This window comes from Patagioenas fasciata, chromosome 11 (assembly GCF_037038585.1).
Source record: "Patagioenas fasciata isolate bPatFas1 chromosome 11, bPatFas1.hap1, whole genome shotgun sequence".
In the NCBI taxonomy this organism is placed as follows: Eukaryota; Metazoa; Chordata; class Aves; order Columbiformes; family Columbidae; genus Patagioenas; species Patagioenas fasciata.
Window position 1 is genome coordinate 13,024,142 of NC_092530.1, and position 13,783 is coordinate 13,037,924.

The 13,783-nt window shown below is 39.6% G+C and overlaps 1 long non-coding RNA gene across 7 annotated transcripts in view; it reads right to left on the reverse strand.

The window, feature by feature from the left end:
- LOC136106577 (uncharacterized) overlaps nt 1-13,783 on the reverse strand; it is an 81,647-nt gene that overhangs the window by 2,707 nt on the left and 65,157 nt on the right. For all 7 annotated transcript variants that reach the window (XR_011740857.1, XR_011740856.1, XR_011740858.1 and 4 more), the window contains one exon: nt 5,354-5,417. This is a non-coding gene — a long non-coding RNA (uncharacterized lncRNA). The remainder of the gene's footprint in view (nt 1-5,353; nt 5,418-13,783) is intronic.

A 13,783-nucleotide genomic window follows, 5' to 3' on the forward strand; every position in this document is an offset into this window, starting at 1 on the left:
TAGCCTTGTGTTTTATTTCTTCAGCAGTGATTTCAATTTATCTCTGATTTGGAGCCTGAAAAGCTGCTTTTATAGTTGTAAGCAGAGGAGAAAAAGGCATCTGGGAAACAAATATAGAGAGCTCTTCTGGCTTTATAGGAGCTGCAGGAACAAGTAAAATGATTTTAGAGCAGCAGAAAACAAAGCGATGCTGGGAGATGATCTATCTTTGCAATCTGTATTTAAGTTCCCTGTCAGCCCCTCTGTGAGCACAGAACATTACATATTCTGTGCAGCTCCAAAGTAACCTAAAGGAGCCAAAAATTGTCAGTGCAGAGATCCCCTCAGCGGAAGGGATCTCTGCCAGCACGGCTCCCGCCCGGCTCAGCGCGGTGGCCACACGTGGCTCCTGACAGCTCCTTCTGTCCACCAGGATGAGAGGAACCGCTTCCTCAGTGTCGTGGCGTTGATGGATAATATCGAATGCAAACATTCCCATTTGGGCTCTGCTGGAAGTGGCTTCTTATAAATCATATTTAAAAAAAAAAAGAAAAGAAAAAAAAACCTGGAATTTTTAAATTCCTTCCCCCTTCAGCTGGTTCAGGGAACAAACCACCATCCAAGCACCCATGGATCTCAGACACATGGTGTGAACAGTGGGGTTGTCCTATGCATGGACAGGAGTTGGACTTGATGATCCTTGTGGATCCCTTCAAACTCAGGACATTCTATGATTCTATGATCTGCCTGTGGTATCTAAGACCTGAAGCTGCTGTCTTTGGAGGAGGGGAAAGATGGAAGATCACTCTCGGTGGCAGCCTCCTACCATCAAGTCCTTACTTGAAGACTTAAGTCTAACAGCTGGGCTTAACAGGAGTAACTTTCTCCCATTGATGCTGGAGGACGCTGGGGAATGGTACAATGGCACAATGGCACAAGCACATCAACATCCATCAACAACAGCTGGATCTCAACTAGACAAAGGGCTGATGAGCCCTATATGGGTCATGGTGGGTTTGTGTGCTTGTTTTGAGACTGAAACAACAAAGTGTCTCAGCAAGTATCCTTCTTCCTTTGGAATCTGCTATCAAGCTCCTGTGACTCCAGAAGCTGCCCATGGACACTTGGGCTTTGCTGCTCTCTGGTTTAGGTTGCTGCTTTAGACTGAAGACAGAGATTTAACACTCACCCCTACTCCAGTAGCAATGCTTGCATGGGAAGCTGACATTCATTTTTCTGGGCTATACAGATCTGCCCAAACCATACCCATCCTTGCTGCTTCCGAGAACCCAAGGTGAGGTAGCTCCTCTGGTTAGAGATGTATTATACATTTCTCATTAGCTGTATCTTTTGCCAAAATAAGTAAACAAATAGATACACAGCAGATAGACAGATAAGTAAACACATTTGTGTTCAGCTTCCCAGGATGATGGAGTAAGTTATCTCTTGCTTTTCCAGCATTTTGGTTTTCCCTCATCCATCAGTTTGCTTGGTTTTATGCAAATAATAAGCATGGATTTCCTGCAGGCCTTGGGCACTGCTTAAATAATGCACACTCTGGGAGAGCTTTCTGTGTTGCTGTGGCTGAAAAAGTGAAATAAAAGCTACAAAACTTGTGTTTGCAAGAACACTGTGTCCCTCTCCTCAGTGCAGGAGTGGGTAGCAAGCACCAGTGGGGTGGGATGGAGGGAGCAGAGCAGCTCCCAGCTCCTGTCCAGCCCAGAAGATGCGAACGATCAGTGAAGGGCCAACCTCTTCACCAGCAGTTTGCACCATCTGGATACCTAGAATGAGAAAAAGCAGCCAGACCAGTGGCCAGGAACTCCACTCTGGGCACCAGTCAGGCTCACAGTCCCAGCATCTGCGGCAATTTGAAATACAGTTATTTTATTTTTCTCTATCTTGCTTATTAAAGCATCAGGAATGAATTTTCTTATCTGAGCAAAAGCTCTAGATCTACCCTTAAAAGAATTTTTTATAGTATCTAAGAAATATTAAAACCCAAAAAGGGAAAACAAAATACATCTAGAGTGGGAAGAAGCTGAGCCGTAAAAGCTTTGGAAGAGAAAAAAATAGAAACCAGTTTTTCTCTAAAGAATTTATAGAGGGAAAAACAAAAAACACAAAACCAAAAAAACCACAAAAGCACAACATTTTGGAAACAATTATTTACAAAGTTCAAAGTATTTGGCATCCTTTGCTTTGGCAAGATAAGGGGCAACAAATAACATCCACAGTCACAAGGACTTAGTCCAATTTACTTCTGTCAGCAAAACTCATTTTACAGAAAATACATTTCTTCTAGGAAGAATCTTTTTCTTGCTACAAATTAATTTTTACATTGCTAATAAGTCTCTTAGCAGTAGATTATAAGTGGCTCTTAAGGCAGGAACAGGCGGGTCGCCCTGAGCGCAGCCAGCGGTCTCTTCTCCGGAAAAAACGTGATTGAAGCTGAGGAGAATTTCGCCTGAGGAGGTTCACTGCAGGTGTTTGTTGCCTTGTCTGTAACCTGCACTGTTACAGAAACTGTTAATAATTATTATATACTGCCAATCTTCAGAAACATGATCTAGGACTAGTCTGACCTTTTTACCTTGCTTTACATCTAGAAATAATAGGGCATTTTCAGGGCTACAATGCCCAGAGAGTAGAAAAGAGTCCACCTTCCCGACAAGCTGTGTAAGGCCCACCAACCTTAAAAATTTGTTCAAAATGATCCAAAAATTCTCTGAAACAACCTAAATGTGACACCTGCTGAGCCGGGTAAACCCTTTAAGGCAACATAAGTTCAGAAGAATTTAATTTCAAGAAAAAGGTGATGGATGAGAGATGCAGACGATCAAACAGCCCTCTCTGGCTGGTACTGATGGGTCTTGAGCTGCCCAGATGTGGCACTTTTCCAAGGAGATTCTGAAAAATACCTGGATTTGCTCTCTGGAGATGAGCAAAAGCTGGATGGAGGCAGGAAGACAAGAAGTGGATATGGGAGACAAACAGAGAACTTAAACTTTTTGACACATCACCAGGACAATCTGAAAAAAAAAAAAAAATTACTGTCTCTTTGTGGATAAATGCAATTATATCAACTCTACTTGCCCTTGGCACCTCACTTGCACTGCGGTCCCCCGCCACACACTAGAACTGGGCTGGGAGTTCATCACTTGTGCAAAGAAAATATTTTATATGATGAAGAAAGAGGATCAGTTTCCAGCTTTGGGTATTCTGGGCAATTCTCTGATTGATTTGTGCATAGAAATTTCACTGAAGAACAGAGATTAGAGGTATCTATGGCCAGTCCAGACACTATAAGAAAGCATCTGACCAAGTTACAATCTAAATCCTGCACCCAGAAAAGAATCTAAATTCTTTAAACCAAGTTATTCTACCTATCTTTCCTCAATTTTTGTTCCAAAAGCTTTGTGGCAATTCGTGTCAAAGAGCTAAGTAAATATTTTCTTGCGCTGTGTGGAGGATGATGTCAGGCAGTGATGGAAGTGAAATACTGACTTTGTATAACTGTTTGTACCTTGGATAGAATTGACTCATTTTGTGAGATTATAGAAAATGCATTCTGTGATTATATATTCCCCCAGAGGCCTCATGGAGGTGAGATTATGCATCTCGCAATGTTATTTTACCAGGAAAAAAAATGGACTAAGTAAATAAAAAATCTGCAGGATGTGACTTCATCATGCACTGTTGACATCTGCTTATATGATTTAAAGGATGTTGCTATGAATATCATAGTTGCTAATGTAAATGATGAAGAAATCATAGGTCAATCATATAATAATAAATATTAGCATAGGTTTCCCAAGGCCAGAAACAGCTGAAATGGTAATTGGGATTATGATTTTACTCTTGAATTATGTGATACTGAAAACACTTTGGTCGCTGCTGCTTTCCTGGAACTGCTCCATTAATGCCAAGCAGATGCACTCTCCAAGGTGTTTTTATTCCAAGAAATAATGTCACCTTCTCACAAGGATTACTTTTCTTGCAGGTAGGCACCCACCTCACCCTGTACGATGCTTTAGGTCGCGGTGTTAGAGGGGTGCGTTGAGTCCCCATTGCTCTGGGTGCTGCTCTGAGCGTGCAGCACCCCAGCTCTGTCACCCACGTCAGATACCTCAGGGTATGGGAGAAAAAGAGGAAAAAAGCCTCATAACTGTGTTGCGGCCACAAAGCACCTAACCTTGTCCTCAACCGCAAGCCACTTCCCTCTTGAACACCAGAATAAAGTGCTCTCAAAACACATTAACGCAATAGCCGATACATTAAATTTGATGAAAGACCGGTCCAAACAATATGGTTTAAATTGACAAAACACCTGAAGCTCATGGCACTATTTATGACAGTGCTGGATTACCCTGGACACAGAGAAAATGCACCAAAAAAAAATGTGGCTGCAGCTTTAGTGTAATTCATTTTGGGGTTATCTGGCAACACCTTATGCAGCAAAAAATTCACCCCAGCCAGGCTGGTGCTGCAGCACAAATGCTTTCTTCCAGAGGATGAGAGGGTTTATAGTCACTTTAAAGCACTAAATGTCATTCTTCAGCTGCTTTCCCAGCTCCGCACAGCCCTCCCTGCCACGAAGGCTGCATGAATTTGTCCCAGACAGATCTGAAAGTCAGAAGCTGCCACATGAAAATATTTTCAGTAATAGGAGTTGCTGGGTGATTACTGTATTACCTGGGGATTCCTGCCAACCACTGCACACGGCAGGCTTTGGGAATGCTCCTAGATCTTATTTTTACAGGGAAAAATAACCCTGCAATATAATCCTGTAACGCTATCTGAATATTGTTGGGCTGTTTTCCTTTCATGCTCATACGTCCCCATAGCCGAACAGTCATGTTCTAGCTGGTGTCGAACACTGAAACACTCCGTATGAAGAAATCCAGATAATGCCACGAGTATTTTAGTGCAGTTACACAAAAGTCTAAAATTAGGTCATAAATTATATAATCTTGCAAGGAAACAACAAATTTAATGACTATGCCAAACCAGAGATAAAAGCTGAGGAAGGAAATAGCATCTTTCTCATTAAATATTAAGGATCAGATCCTTCAAGCATTTCCCAGTGATGAACTCTGCAGGAGTTTGGCATCTGTATTTGTGTGTATTCTATAGAATATGCTTATACATCATATACAAGTGCTGAATGTGATTTATGGAGCACAGACACATAGTAAGTATATTTATAATGCATAAATATATTCCATCAAGAGCAGAGAAGGTGATTAGTGACAGTTTCCTAAGAGGTTTAATCAGATATCGTGATGGCTTATTTCCAGTGTTGCTCCAAAAGCGTTTTTCATTACAGCGCACTGAGAAAGAGCAGGTAAAGGCATCTTTTTTTCACACTTACAGCAGCAGCAGATATCACAGACTCAGACACCAGCTCTGTGCATCCTCGGTGGGATTCAAGAACCCTGTAAAAGAAGAAAGATTACCAAGTTATAACAATGGACTTGAAAATTCCCTGCAACCTTTGAATCTCTCCTCCTAATGCTACTGTGCTGTATCCTTTCTTCTAACCTCACACAAGACAAATCTGATTTGATCTATTTAAAATAATGCAGGGGTGAGGTTTTGTACATAGTCCCTTAAAGGCTTTAAGTGATTCCCTTGGGACTGATGGCCGGTGCTGATGTCCTGAGTATGTTAATGAGAGGGAATGAGAATCTCTGATGGAATAAGCCAGATAGTGCTCCCGTCCTCGCTGTCGTCAAAGCTGCTCTGATAACCATGTCCCTTTTTTCAAAGATTTGAGTCATTTGTGGATTGACTATATAATCCTTGTGCTGAAGCCTGGGAAAACTGCCGTTGATGCCCTTGGCAAATTTGTATCCTAAAAAGAAGCATGAAAGAGTGTACCAAGTAATTTCAATTCCATAAAATATATTAAATGCAGCACACAGGTATGTAAATGGGAAACTCCATAACTGTAATTTGCCCGTTTAAGGCCTGATCTAAAGGCTATAAAAGTTAATTTGAAATCTTTTCATTGATTTTAATGGCCTTTAAGTCGGACTCATACTGCACATCATGTTTGTTTCAGTGCAATAGTGTATTTATCTAAAACATGAATTATGTGGATTACAACACATACAGATCTGCTGCTTAATGGCCAAAGCCAAAGTTGGTAAAATTTATTGATTTTAGTAACACAGGTAAAATCTAAAAATCAAAAGAAAGTCCCAAATAACTATTACACTTTTTAAAAGTGAGATGATAAAAAACAAGGAGGCCTTCTTTTCATTATATACTAATACAATCTAAATGTATTTTAAGCATCATGAAATTCAAATGGAATTTCTCACAATTCCTCATTTCTGACTGCAGCAGTTTAACAAAAAATTACATGTAAATGATTCAAAACCTCTTGAAGAAATGGCATTCTTTTCTAATTTGAGGAGAAGAAAAAAAAATGTTCCAACCCAAGCTCAGCAAGGGATAACAGTATTACAGTCGCTGCATGGAGAATTTAGCCACTCATAATTCTAAATCCTTCTCAAACGCTTTATTGCTATAAGGTGGCTAATACCAGCCTCTACACAACAGGACTCCCATAGCATTAACCATGAGAGATAGGCTTCCAGAAAGAAACTATAGCAAAGTAATTGTAAATCTCTAATGATGCATAAAACCAAGCTGAATTGGTCCTGAATTCTCAGCATAAAAGAAATGAACCATCAGAAGAACCAATTCTGGTGGCAGTATAACATACCCCGGTGTGGAAACTGTTTATGGTGTTTGCTGCAGTGGAAATATTCCTACTAATATGCAAGCAATAAGAATTCATTAAAACAGCCCGAATGCTGCACGTTCTCATGACACCATGTGTGACATTAAAAACAAATCATTAGCCAAAAGAAAACCTCATCTGTACCAAAACAATTCACCATCTTTCTCAGTCATATCCAGTTGTCCGTACGATCAGTTCAGTGGGTTCTGCTTGGTTTTAAACCCACCTTACAAGACTTCCAGGGTGACGCCTCACGAGGCCGGGCTGTGTTGGAGCTCTGCCCCACCAAGACTTCACGTTCCCAGGTGCTCAGCTGAACTCCGACTGTCTACACGGGCAGGAGACCTGCCTGAAGCCCTGTCCCCTCCCCTGTTTTGCTCAAGAGCTGTGCTGGGACCTCCAGCGGTGGCCTTCAAGGGCACCAAGCCATGGCCAGGGTTGTCCCTGCTCCTGTGCCAACATAAACCCAAAACCTCCCATTTCCTTAGGAGGTTTTGTCAATTCCCAACTGGATAAGCATCAGAGAAAGTATTTAAATCCATAATTAATTATACCATTGAATTAATTAATCATGCAATCCACAAACTCTAACAACGAACCCAGCTTATTCCAGAAACCTCAATGCACAAACCTGGACCTTCACCTGTTAATCCATCACTGTCCAGAGGCAACTTGCTCCAGAAGCAGATTAGATTGATTATCTGAGAGCCCAGAAATCACTTACTCATGCACAAATGAGGCACCGCACATTTTCCCACCCAGGAGCTTCAGCATGGCCATAAACACGATTTTTTTTGAGATGAGAAGCCAGTCTTACTTCTGCATCTAGAAGATCTCTGTTTTATTTTCTTTTTTTTTTCTTTTTTGACACTGCCAAGAGGTATTGCATGGGATGATGCTTTTCTAGCACTGGGGCATCTGTCCACTGAGAACTAGATTGACAAGGCTGAAACGGTTGGGTTTATTTGTTTGATGGTTTCACAACTCTAAGAGCCAGACATCTGAAAGCTCGGATACATCATTGCACAGTGTCAAAATCAATGAAGGCACAGATTTGAAATCTGCATACGCGGACAAAAATAGGGCGCATCTGAAATCAATTAAAATTTCTAGGCACCACCTAGAGAACAATATTTATCCATAATAAGCATGCATCGATGTATATCACATTTAGTGCATGGTTTTTAGTGAAGCTGCAGTTTTCAAGTCTTGAATGTAGGACTCCAAGGCTTAGGAATGACTTTTCATTTTGAAAAAGCATTTTAAAGAATGCTCTTATACTAAAAAAAAAAAAAAAAAAAAAAAAGACATCACTGATTTAAAGTCAAACTAAAATGAAATTAAATGCAAGTGACCCACTGGGGCTTTCTATGCTTGCATTTGCAACTACCTGCATTGCATACTACATACACAGTATAAAACATATCATAACTAAGTAGAGGTGTTACAGCCTTATCTATAATCCTTGTGGAAATTATGGGAAGAAAAGGTAAATAATTTTGAGGAGAGGGAAAAAAAAGAAAAACATTGATATGACTCTGTTCCTACTGCAGTTAATGATATTTTCAACACTGAAAGTGGTTGAAAAAGTTAGGATAAGGATAAAAGGTGAAGAGATTAATTTTGCCTACTAAATATCCTCCTTGTTGTACATAAATAGATGTATGTATATAACAATAAAGGAATGGAGGAAAGAAATTAACTAGTTCACAGTAACAAATGTCGTTGGTGAGACACTGTGAGCATCTTTTTTATTTACTAGGGAGTGCGGGGTTTTACCCTGTAAGCAATTTTTATGGCTGTTCTTTTTGGGAAAAAGCCTGAACTACTTGACCCATTGCCCTGAGGATCTCACAGCAGTAAGTGCTACCCAGGATACTCCATCTAACACCTCTATATTCAAAGGTATCTCCATTTTTTCCAATCAAATCAGAACAACCCTAATTAAATTTAAACAAGAAGCTAAAGTGAGATGAATGGTTTATAGGTGCTTCATGCTTCCCTACATCGATTAATAGATAAAGAATTCATATCTCCACCGTATTAGTTGACAAACCCTGCTATAATTTATTCCTTGTACATGACGATCTGTAAGCACGGTGCACTCAAGTAGGCACTGAGCTCCAGCTCCCTCTAAATATATTTTGTGCTGGTTGGCTGCACCTACCTGGTATTTACATTCCACAGATCTTGTCCTCATATTCAAAGTTTCTCAATGTGGTTTTCATTTTAAATTAAAGTAGCAGTGGTTATTCTTGCATAGAATGCCATTATTTGTGACTCAGGTTTGCAATGCGGGCCATTGCAACTGGACCGCGCTATTCCTTGGTGCTCAAAGGACAGCTCTGCTGAGGTTTATTTTTCCTTTTGTTTTCCCTGACATTGTCCTGTATATTGCTCTGCAAGCGAGCAGCAAATGCAATTTTTTTTCACACGTGGATGATATTTTGCTAGAGCTGTGCATTTACCACTTCAAAATCAGGATCTTTAACCCAAAATCCTGACCACTTCTAAAGCAGAACATGAGGAGAAGGTATGTCAGGGGCTATGCCAGAGATTGTCATCCAGAGATGAGCTCCAACTTTTGGAGATGGCACTGACTGAACTTATTTTTAAGCCATTTACTTTTTAGAATAATGCATTTCAGGTTCAGGTATGAACAAGCAGCTGGGAAGAGATGTATACGAGGTTTAATCTGATTCACTGATTATTTTGTAGCTCAAATTTTGCAAGGGGCATCCAGCCCTTGAGACAGATATCCCTGTGTCAGAAAAATGAAAATCAATAAATCTATTCAGAAAAACATAATTTCATTTTGCTTCTTAACCAGAAATTGAGATACACACATTTCTCCCTCCCTACTCCTCCCTGACTTCAATATATCCTGTGTTATATAAGTAATTGTTTTGAACCCTCTCTAGGACACAGTCAGAGACATGACTCCAATAACACATTATCAGTAAAACAAAGCAAAACAGTTTCATGTCCCTGCTGGGTTTGTATATACACTCTTAAATGAGCAGATTCTCTGGTTATTCGCCCTGATCTGGTCATTGTATGCTTAGTCACAGCTGTCACAACAGGTGCCCGAGCATCCTCCCCCTTCATGGCACTGTGTTTTCTCTCTGGTTTGTTGTCAAATTCCTCTGCTGCCTTTCCCTGGTGGCTTTGCCAGTCCCTCTCTGGCTCTTACAGATTCATCTTTATAATTACTTCTGAAATCATCCAGGGCTCACTGACTCTGGACGCAACAACCCTTCATCTTCAGCATCAGTTCTTCTTTGCAAATTGACGTTGTTCATTCCATCACATGAAACCAGTTTATCCATCAACTTCGGCCATGCTTTTCTCACCTGGACCTTTCTCCATCTTTCTTGATACCTGTAGTGACCACTCCTCCTAAATGCAATGCACAACAATGTGTTGCAGAATATATTTTGGGATTATGTAGCATTCAGAATTTTATTCCTATGCTAGAACAGATTATCTGCCCCTATGCAAAATCACATCAGGAACCTCCAGTGAGTTGAGGATTTCCAGATGAGGTCTTGCCCAATGTTATATTTAACAAGAAAATTCCTTGAAATTAATGTTTATGCCCCAAAATATCATCTCTTCACTTCTGTTTCTCCCTAATGTCCTTCGATAGTGGTTTGGGGTTCCCAAAACTAAGTGCAGAACTGCTCCCCTCCCGTTCCACTCCTTTTGCTCCAGATTTATGTACTGCATTTTCCCACTGAGCTTAGCACTCATTGGGGATCTTTTATTGCTGAAAATCCTGCGAGTTCTTAGATTATCAGCAGTGTGCTACTATTCACTAACAAAGTTTATCTGATGCAACAGCGTATCAAACATTTTTAGTTCTTTAACAAATGTTTTCTTAGCTGTAAGCAAGCCGTCTCTGATATTAAAGTACCTCCAAATAAAGAGACACTTTTAAATGAATTTTTTTTGCTACTGTCTTCAAGGAATATAGTGTAGGTTGAGGGCAAAATATACACAATTCAACCTCTTGTTTTGTAGACATCAGAATTTAGAGCCTGATTTCCGAAGTGCTATAACCCGTCAGTCCCACTGAATTGCAAAGGCTGGTGAGGGAGAAACCAAACTGAACACCAGCTATGTAACCTGCATCAAAGCCCTGAAGCACTGAAAAGATTGGGCAAAAGCTTTCTACAATTTAACTTCTATAAAATTACACAGGAGCAAGGAATATACTCAGCTTTTGATTCACAGAACAAAGATTCAGTACGGTACTAATACCATTTAATTTGTTTTCTCCCTAAAACCCCATAGTTAGGGGTTAAGACATGTATTTATATCTCAGGTTTCATCCATTTGGGATTGAAATATTTTTTTCCCTAACTTTCCCTTACAGTCCTGTTTTCCCTGTCCTATAGCACAGTGTAACACCCCTACCGCAATTACAACTGCTTGCACTTGAGAACAAAGTATTACAAAAATCTTCAATGCATTGCTACCGTTTTTAATGCAGTTTATTAGCTGACAACCAGAAGTAGATACAGTGTTATGTATTCATCCAGATTTCTGTTGGTCACCTACACTTTAAAGAATTAAACCTCTATATTGTTACATTTTTCAGCTCTTTGGACATATTAATTAACATGCGTAGCTAAATTGACTTAAATTCTTGATGCCTTAAAGCTGAATAGAGAATTCATTCCTCTCTTTCTTATTCTCCCTCTTTTCCCAGATTACTTTAAAAGTAAATTAATTATTGCTGGTGTGTGTGGCTTGACCCTTCCCAGGATGGGAAATCTCCCAGGCTTGTGTTTGATCACTTGTTAAACTAGAATGGGAGCAGCTCATCTGCCCTGCTATGGTGCAAGTCTTCCTTAATGCAGGTACATACTGCTCTTAAAGAAAACATAAGTCTACAATTTTTTCTCCCCATCTTCTTCTAATTATTTAAATTTTCTACCAAAAATCATTGGGCAGAATAAAAGAAAGCCGGGCTGCTATCTGCCGAGCTGCTGACCGGCAGGCACCACTTCTCCAAAGGTAAAAGGATGCAATCACTCCCGTGGGCAGAAATCAGGAGTTTCAAACCAGCTCCCCATTTTACACGGTATTCCTATAGCTGTAAAACCTTCACGCTCTGCGTTATTAACCTCTTTCTATTCAAGGATCCAGAAAAGGTGGTTGTGTCAGCTACCCAACCTGAAGTTCAAGATCTTTATGGGTAAGGCAGCATTTTAGAGCATAATAACTACATAAAATCCTTATCAAAGATTGTCAGAGTTGGAATTACCAGTGGTTATCAGTCAATAATTGTTAGAGTAACTGATGGGTAAGCGGTAACCCTTCACATGTAATTCTTCTGTGGGAACGAGAAAAGCAGCTGGAAGGAATTCATAACAAGACCCTCATAGAGCTCAGAGAAATGTGATGTATAAATAGATGATTATTTCCTGTGGATATTGATGACAAATGAACTGGATTTGGTATGTCTAGGAAGTACCATCACACTCAAAGCCATCTGAACTCCCTGTGGCTCAAGGTGAAAACCTCTTTTGTAACTTAGGAGAATTCGGCACAAAGAACTAAATATCTGGGTCGCTAGAAATAAAAAAAAAATGAATATTCCTCTCACACACTTTTCATTTAATAAGCCTTTCCTGTGGGTTTTCAACATAAGTCATTGATTATCGCAAAGAGTGCTTTACAAGGTAAATTAATTCATAAAGGAGAAACAATAACAAGTGCTAAGTAGCCAGATAAATAAATAAAGTGCAAAGCCTGTTGGTCATCTGGTTGTAAGTCATCCCCAGGGGACTCTCATGTCACTAAATCAGCTGCTCAGTGAACACTACCAATACCTGCACTCCTCTTGCCTCATCTTTACCTATCCCTACAGCTTTATAAAATATGAAAAATCCTCATAGAAAAAGCAAAGATAACTGATACTCCATTCCTCTGTTGGAAATTAGATAATATATAACAAGATGATAGCTAATTAAGTGAGAAAAAATATGCAAAAAATGGTTTTTCCATTTAATTTAGAGAAAACTATTCAGTGCCTCGTCACTCAGTCCAGTGTAATGAACAGCATTCCTAAAACGAAATCAAAGCAGGAAGAGTAGAATACCCACACTTACGGTTAAAGAGACAAAAGGTTGATTTTGGATAAGCTGATTGTAGCTGTGAAATTAATCTTAAAATACTGTTATGAGCATGGACCAGGTCTAAAGATATTACCTGGTTTTTCACAATGCTTCCAAAAAGAATAAATTCTAATGAAAGACATTTAAACAAGAAACACGCTTGATGCAAACAAAGATGGAAAAAGAACCATCTTCCTCTTTGGCACATCTCTGGTTCTTCTTCAGCTTAAGGTATGTCAGGTATATGTCAGTATATTTATGCAGAATATAGTCTACCAAGCCAGTCAGCAAAGCAGAAGTTTGCTGCTGGTTCTCAAGAATTACAAACAGGGGAAAACTATGCTAAACAAACAATATAATTCCCCATGACCTCACCTTGAGACTAGCCATGTGAACTAGCTTGGATCACAAAAGATTTTGCACAATTAAAAATATTTAGGAGATAGCGAAATTATAGTTTATATCCCAAACTCCCTGCAGTGTTAAACTGTATAAATCCAAAATAAATGTTGCTTCATATTTTGACTGTACATGGAGCTACAGCATACATGCATATCTTTGCTCCTTTGATGGCTTTTAACATCAAGAAGAGTTCCCATCACACTGTGAGGATATTTATTTGCACCGGCCTCATTTTATCTCTGTGAGATGTGCCCTTTGCTGTCCACAGCCTTGGAAACTGAAGTTTAGATGTTTTCAAGAAACATGCCATGAACATCCAAGTAAGGAAAGGTAACAGCCACGTCAGTTTGCAAATATCTATTTCTCCCATTTCTACTACCACAAGAAAAGAAAAAAAAAAAAAAGAATGCATTTATGCAGGAAAATATTCATAGAAATCACAATCTAAGCAGGGGAAATGCTAAATTCAAGAAATAAATTAGTCATTTATACTATGGACTTAAATGTAACCTGAAAGATGTTA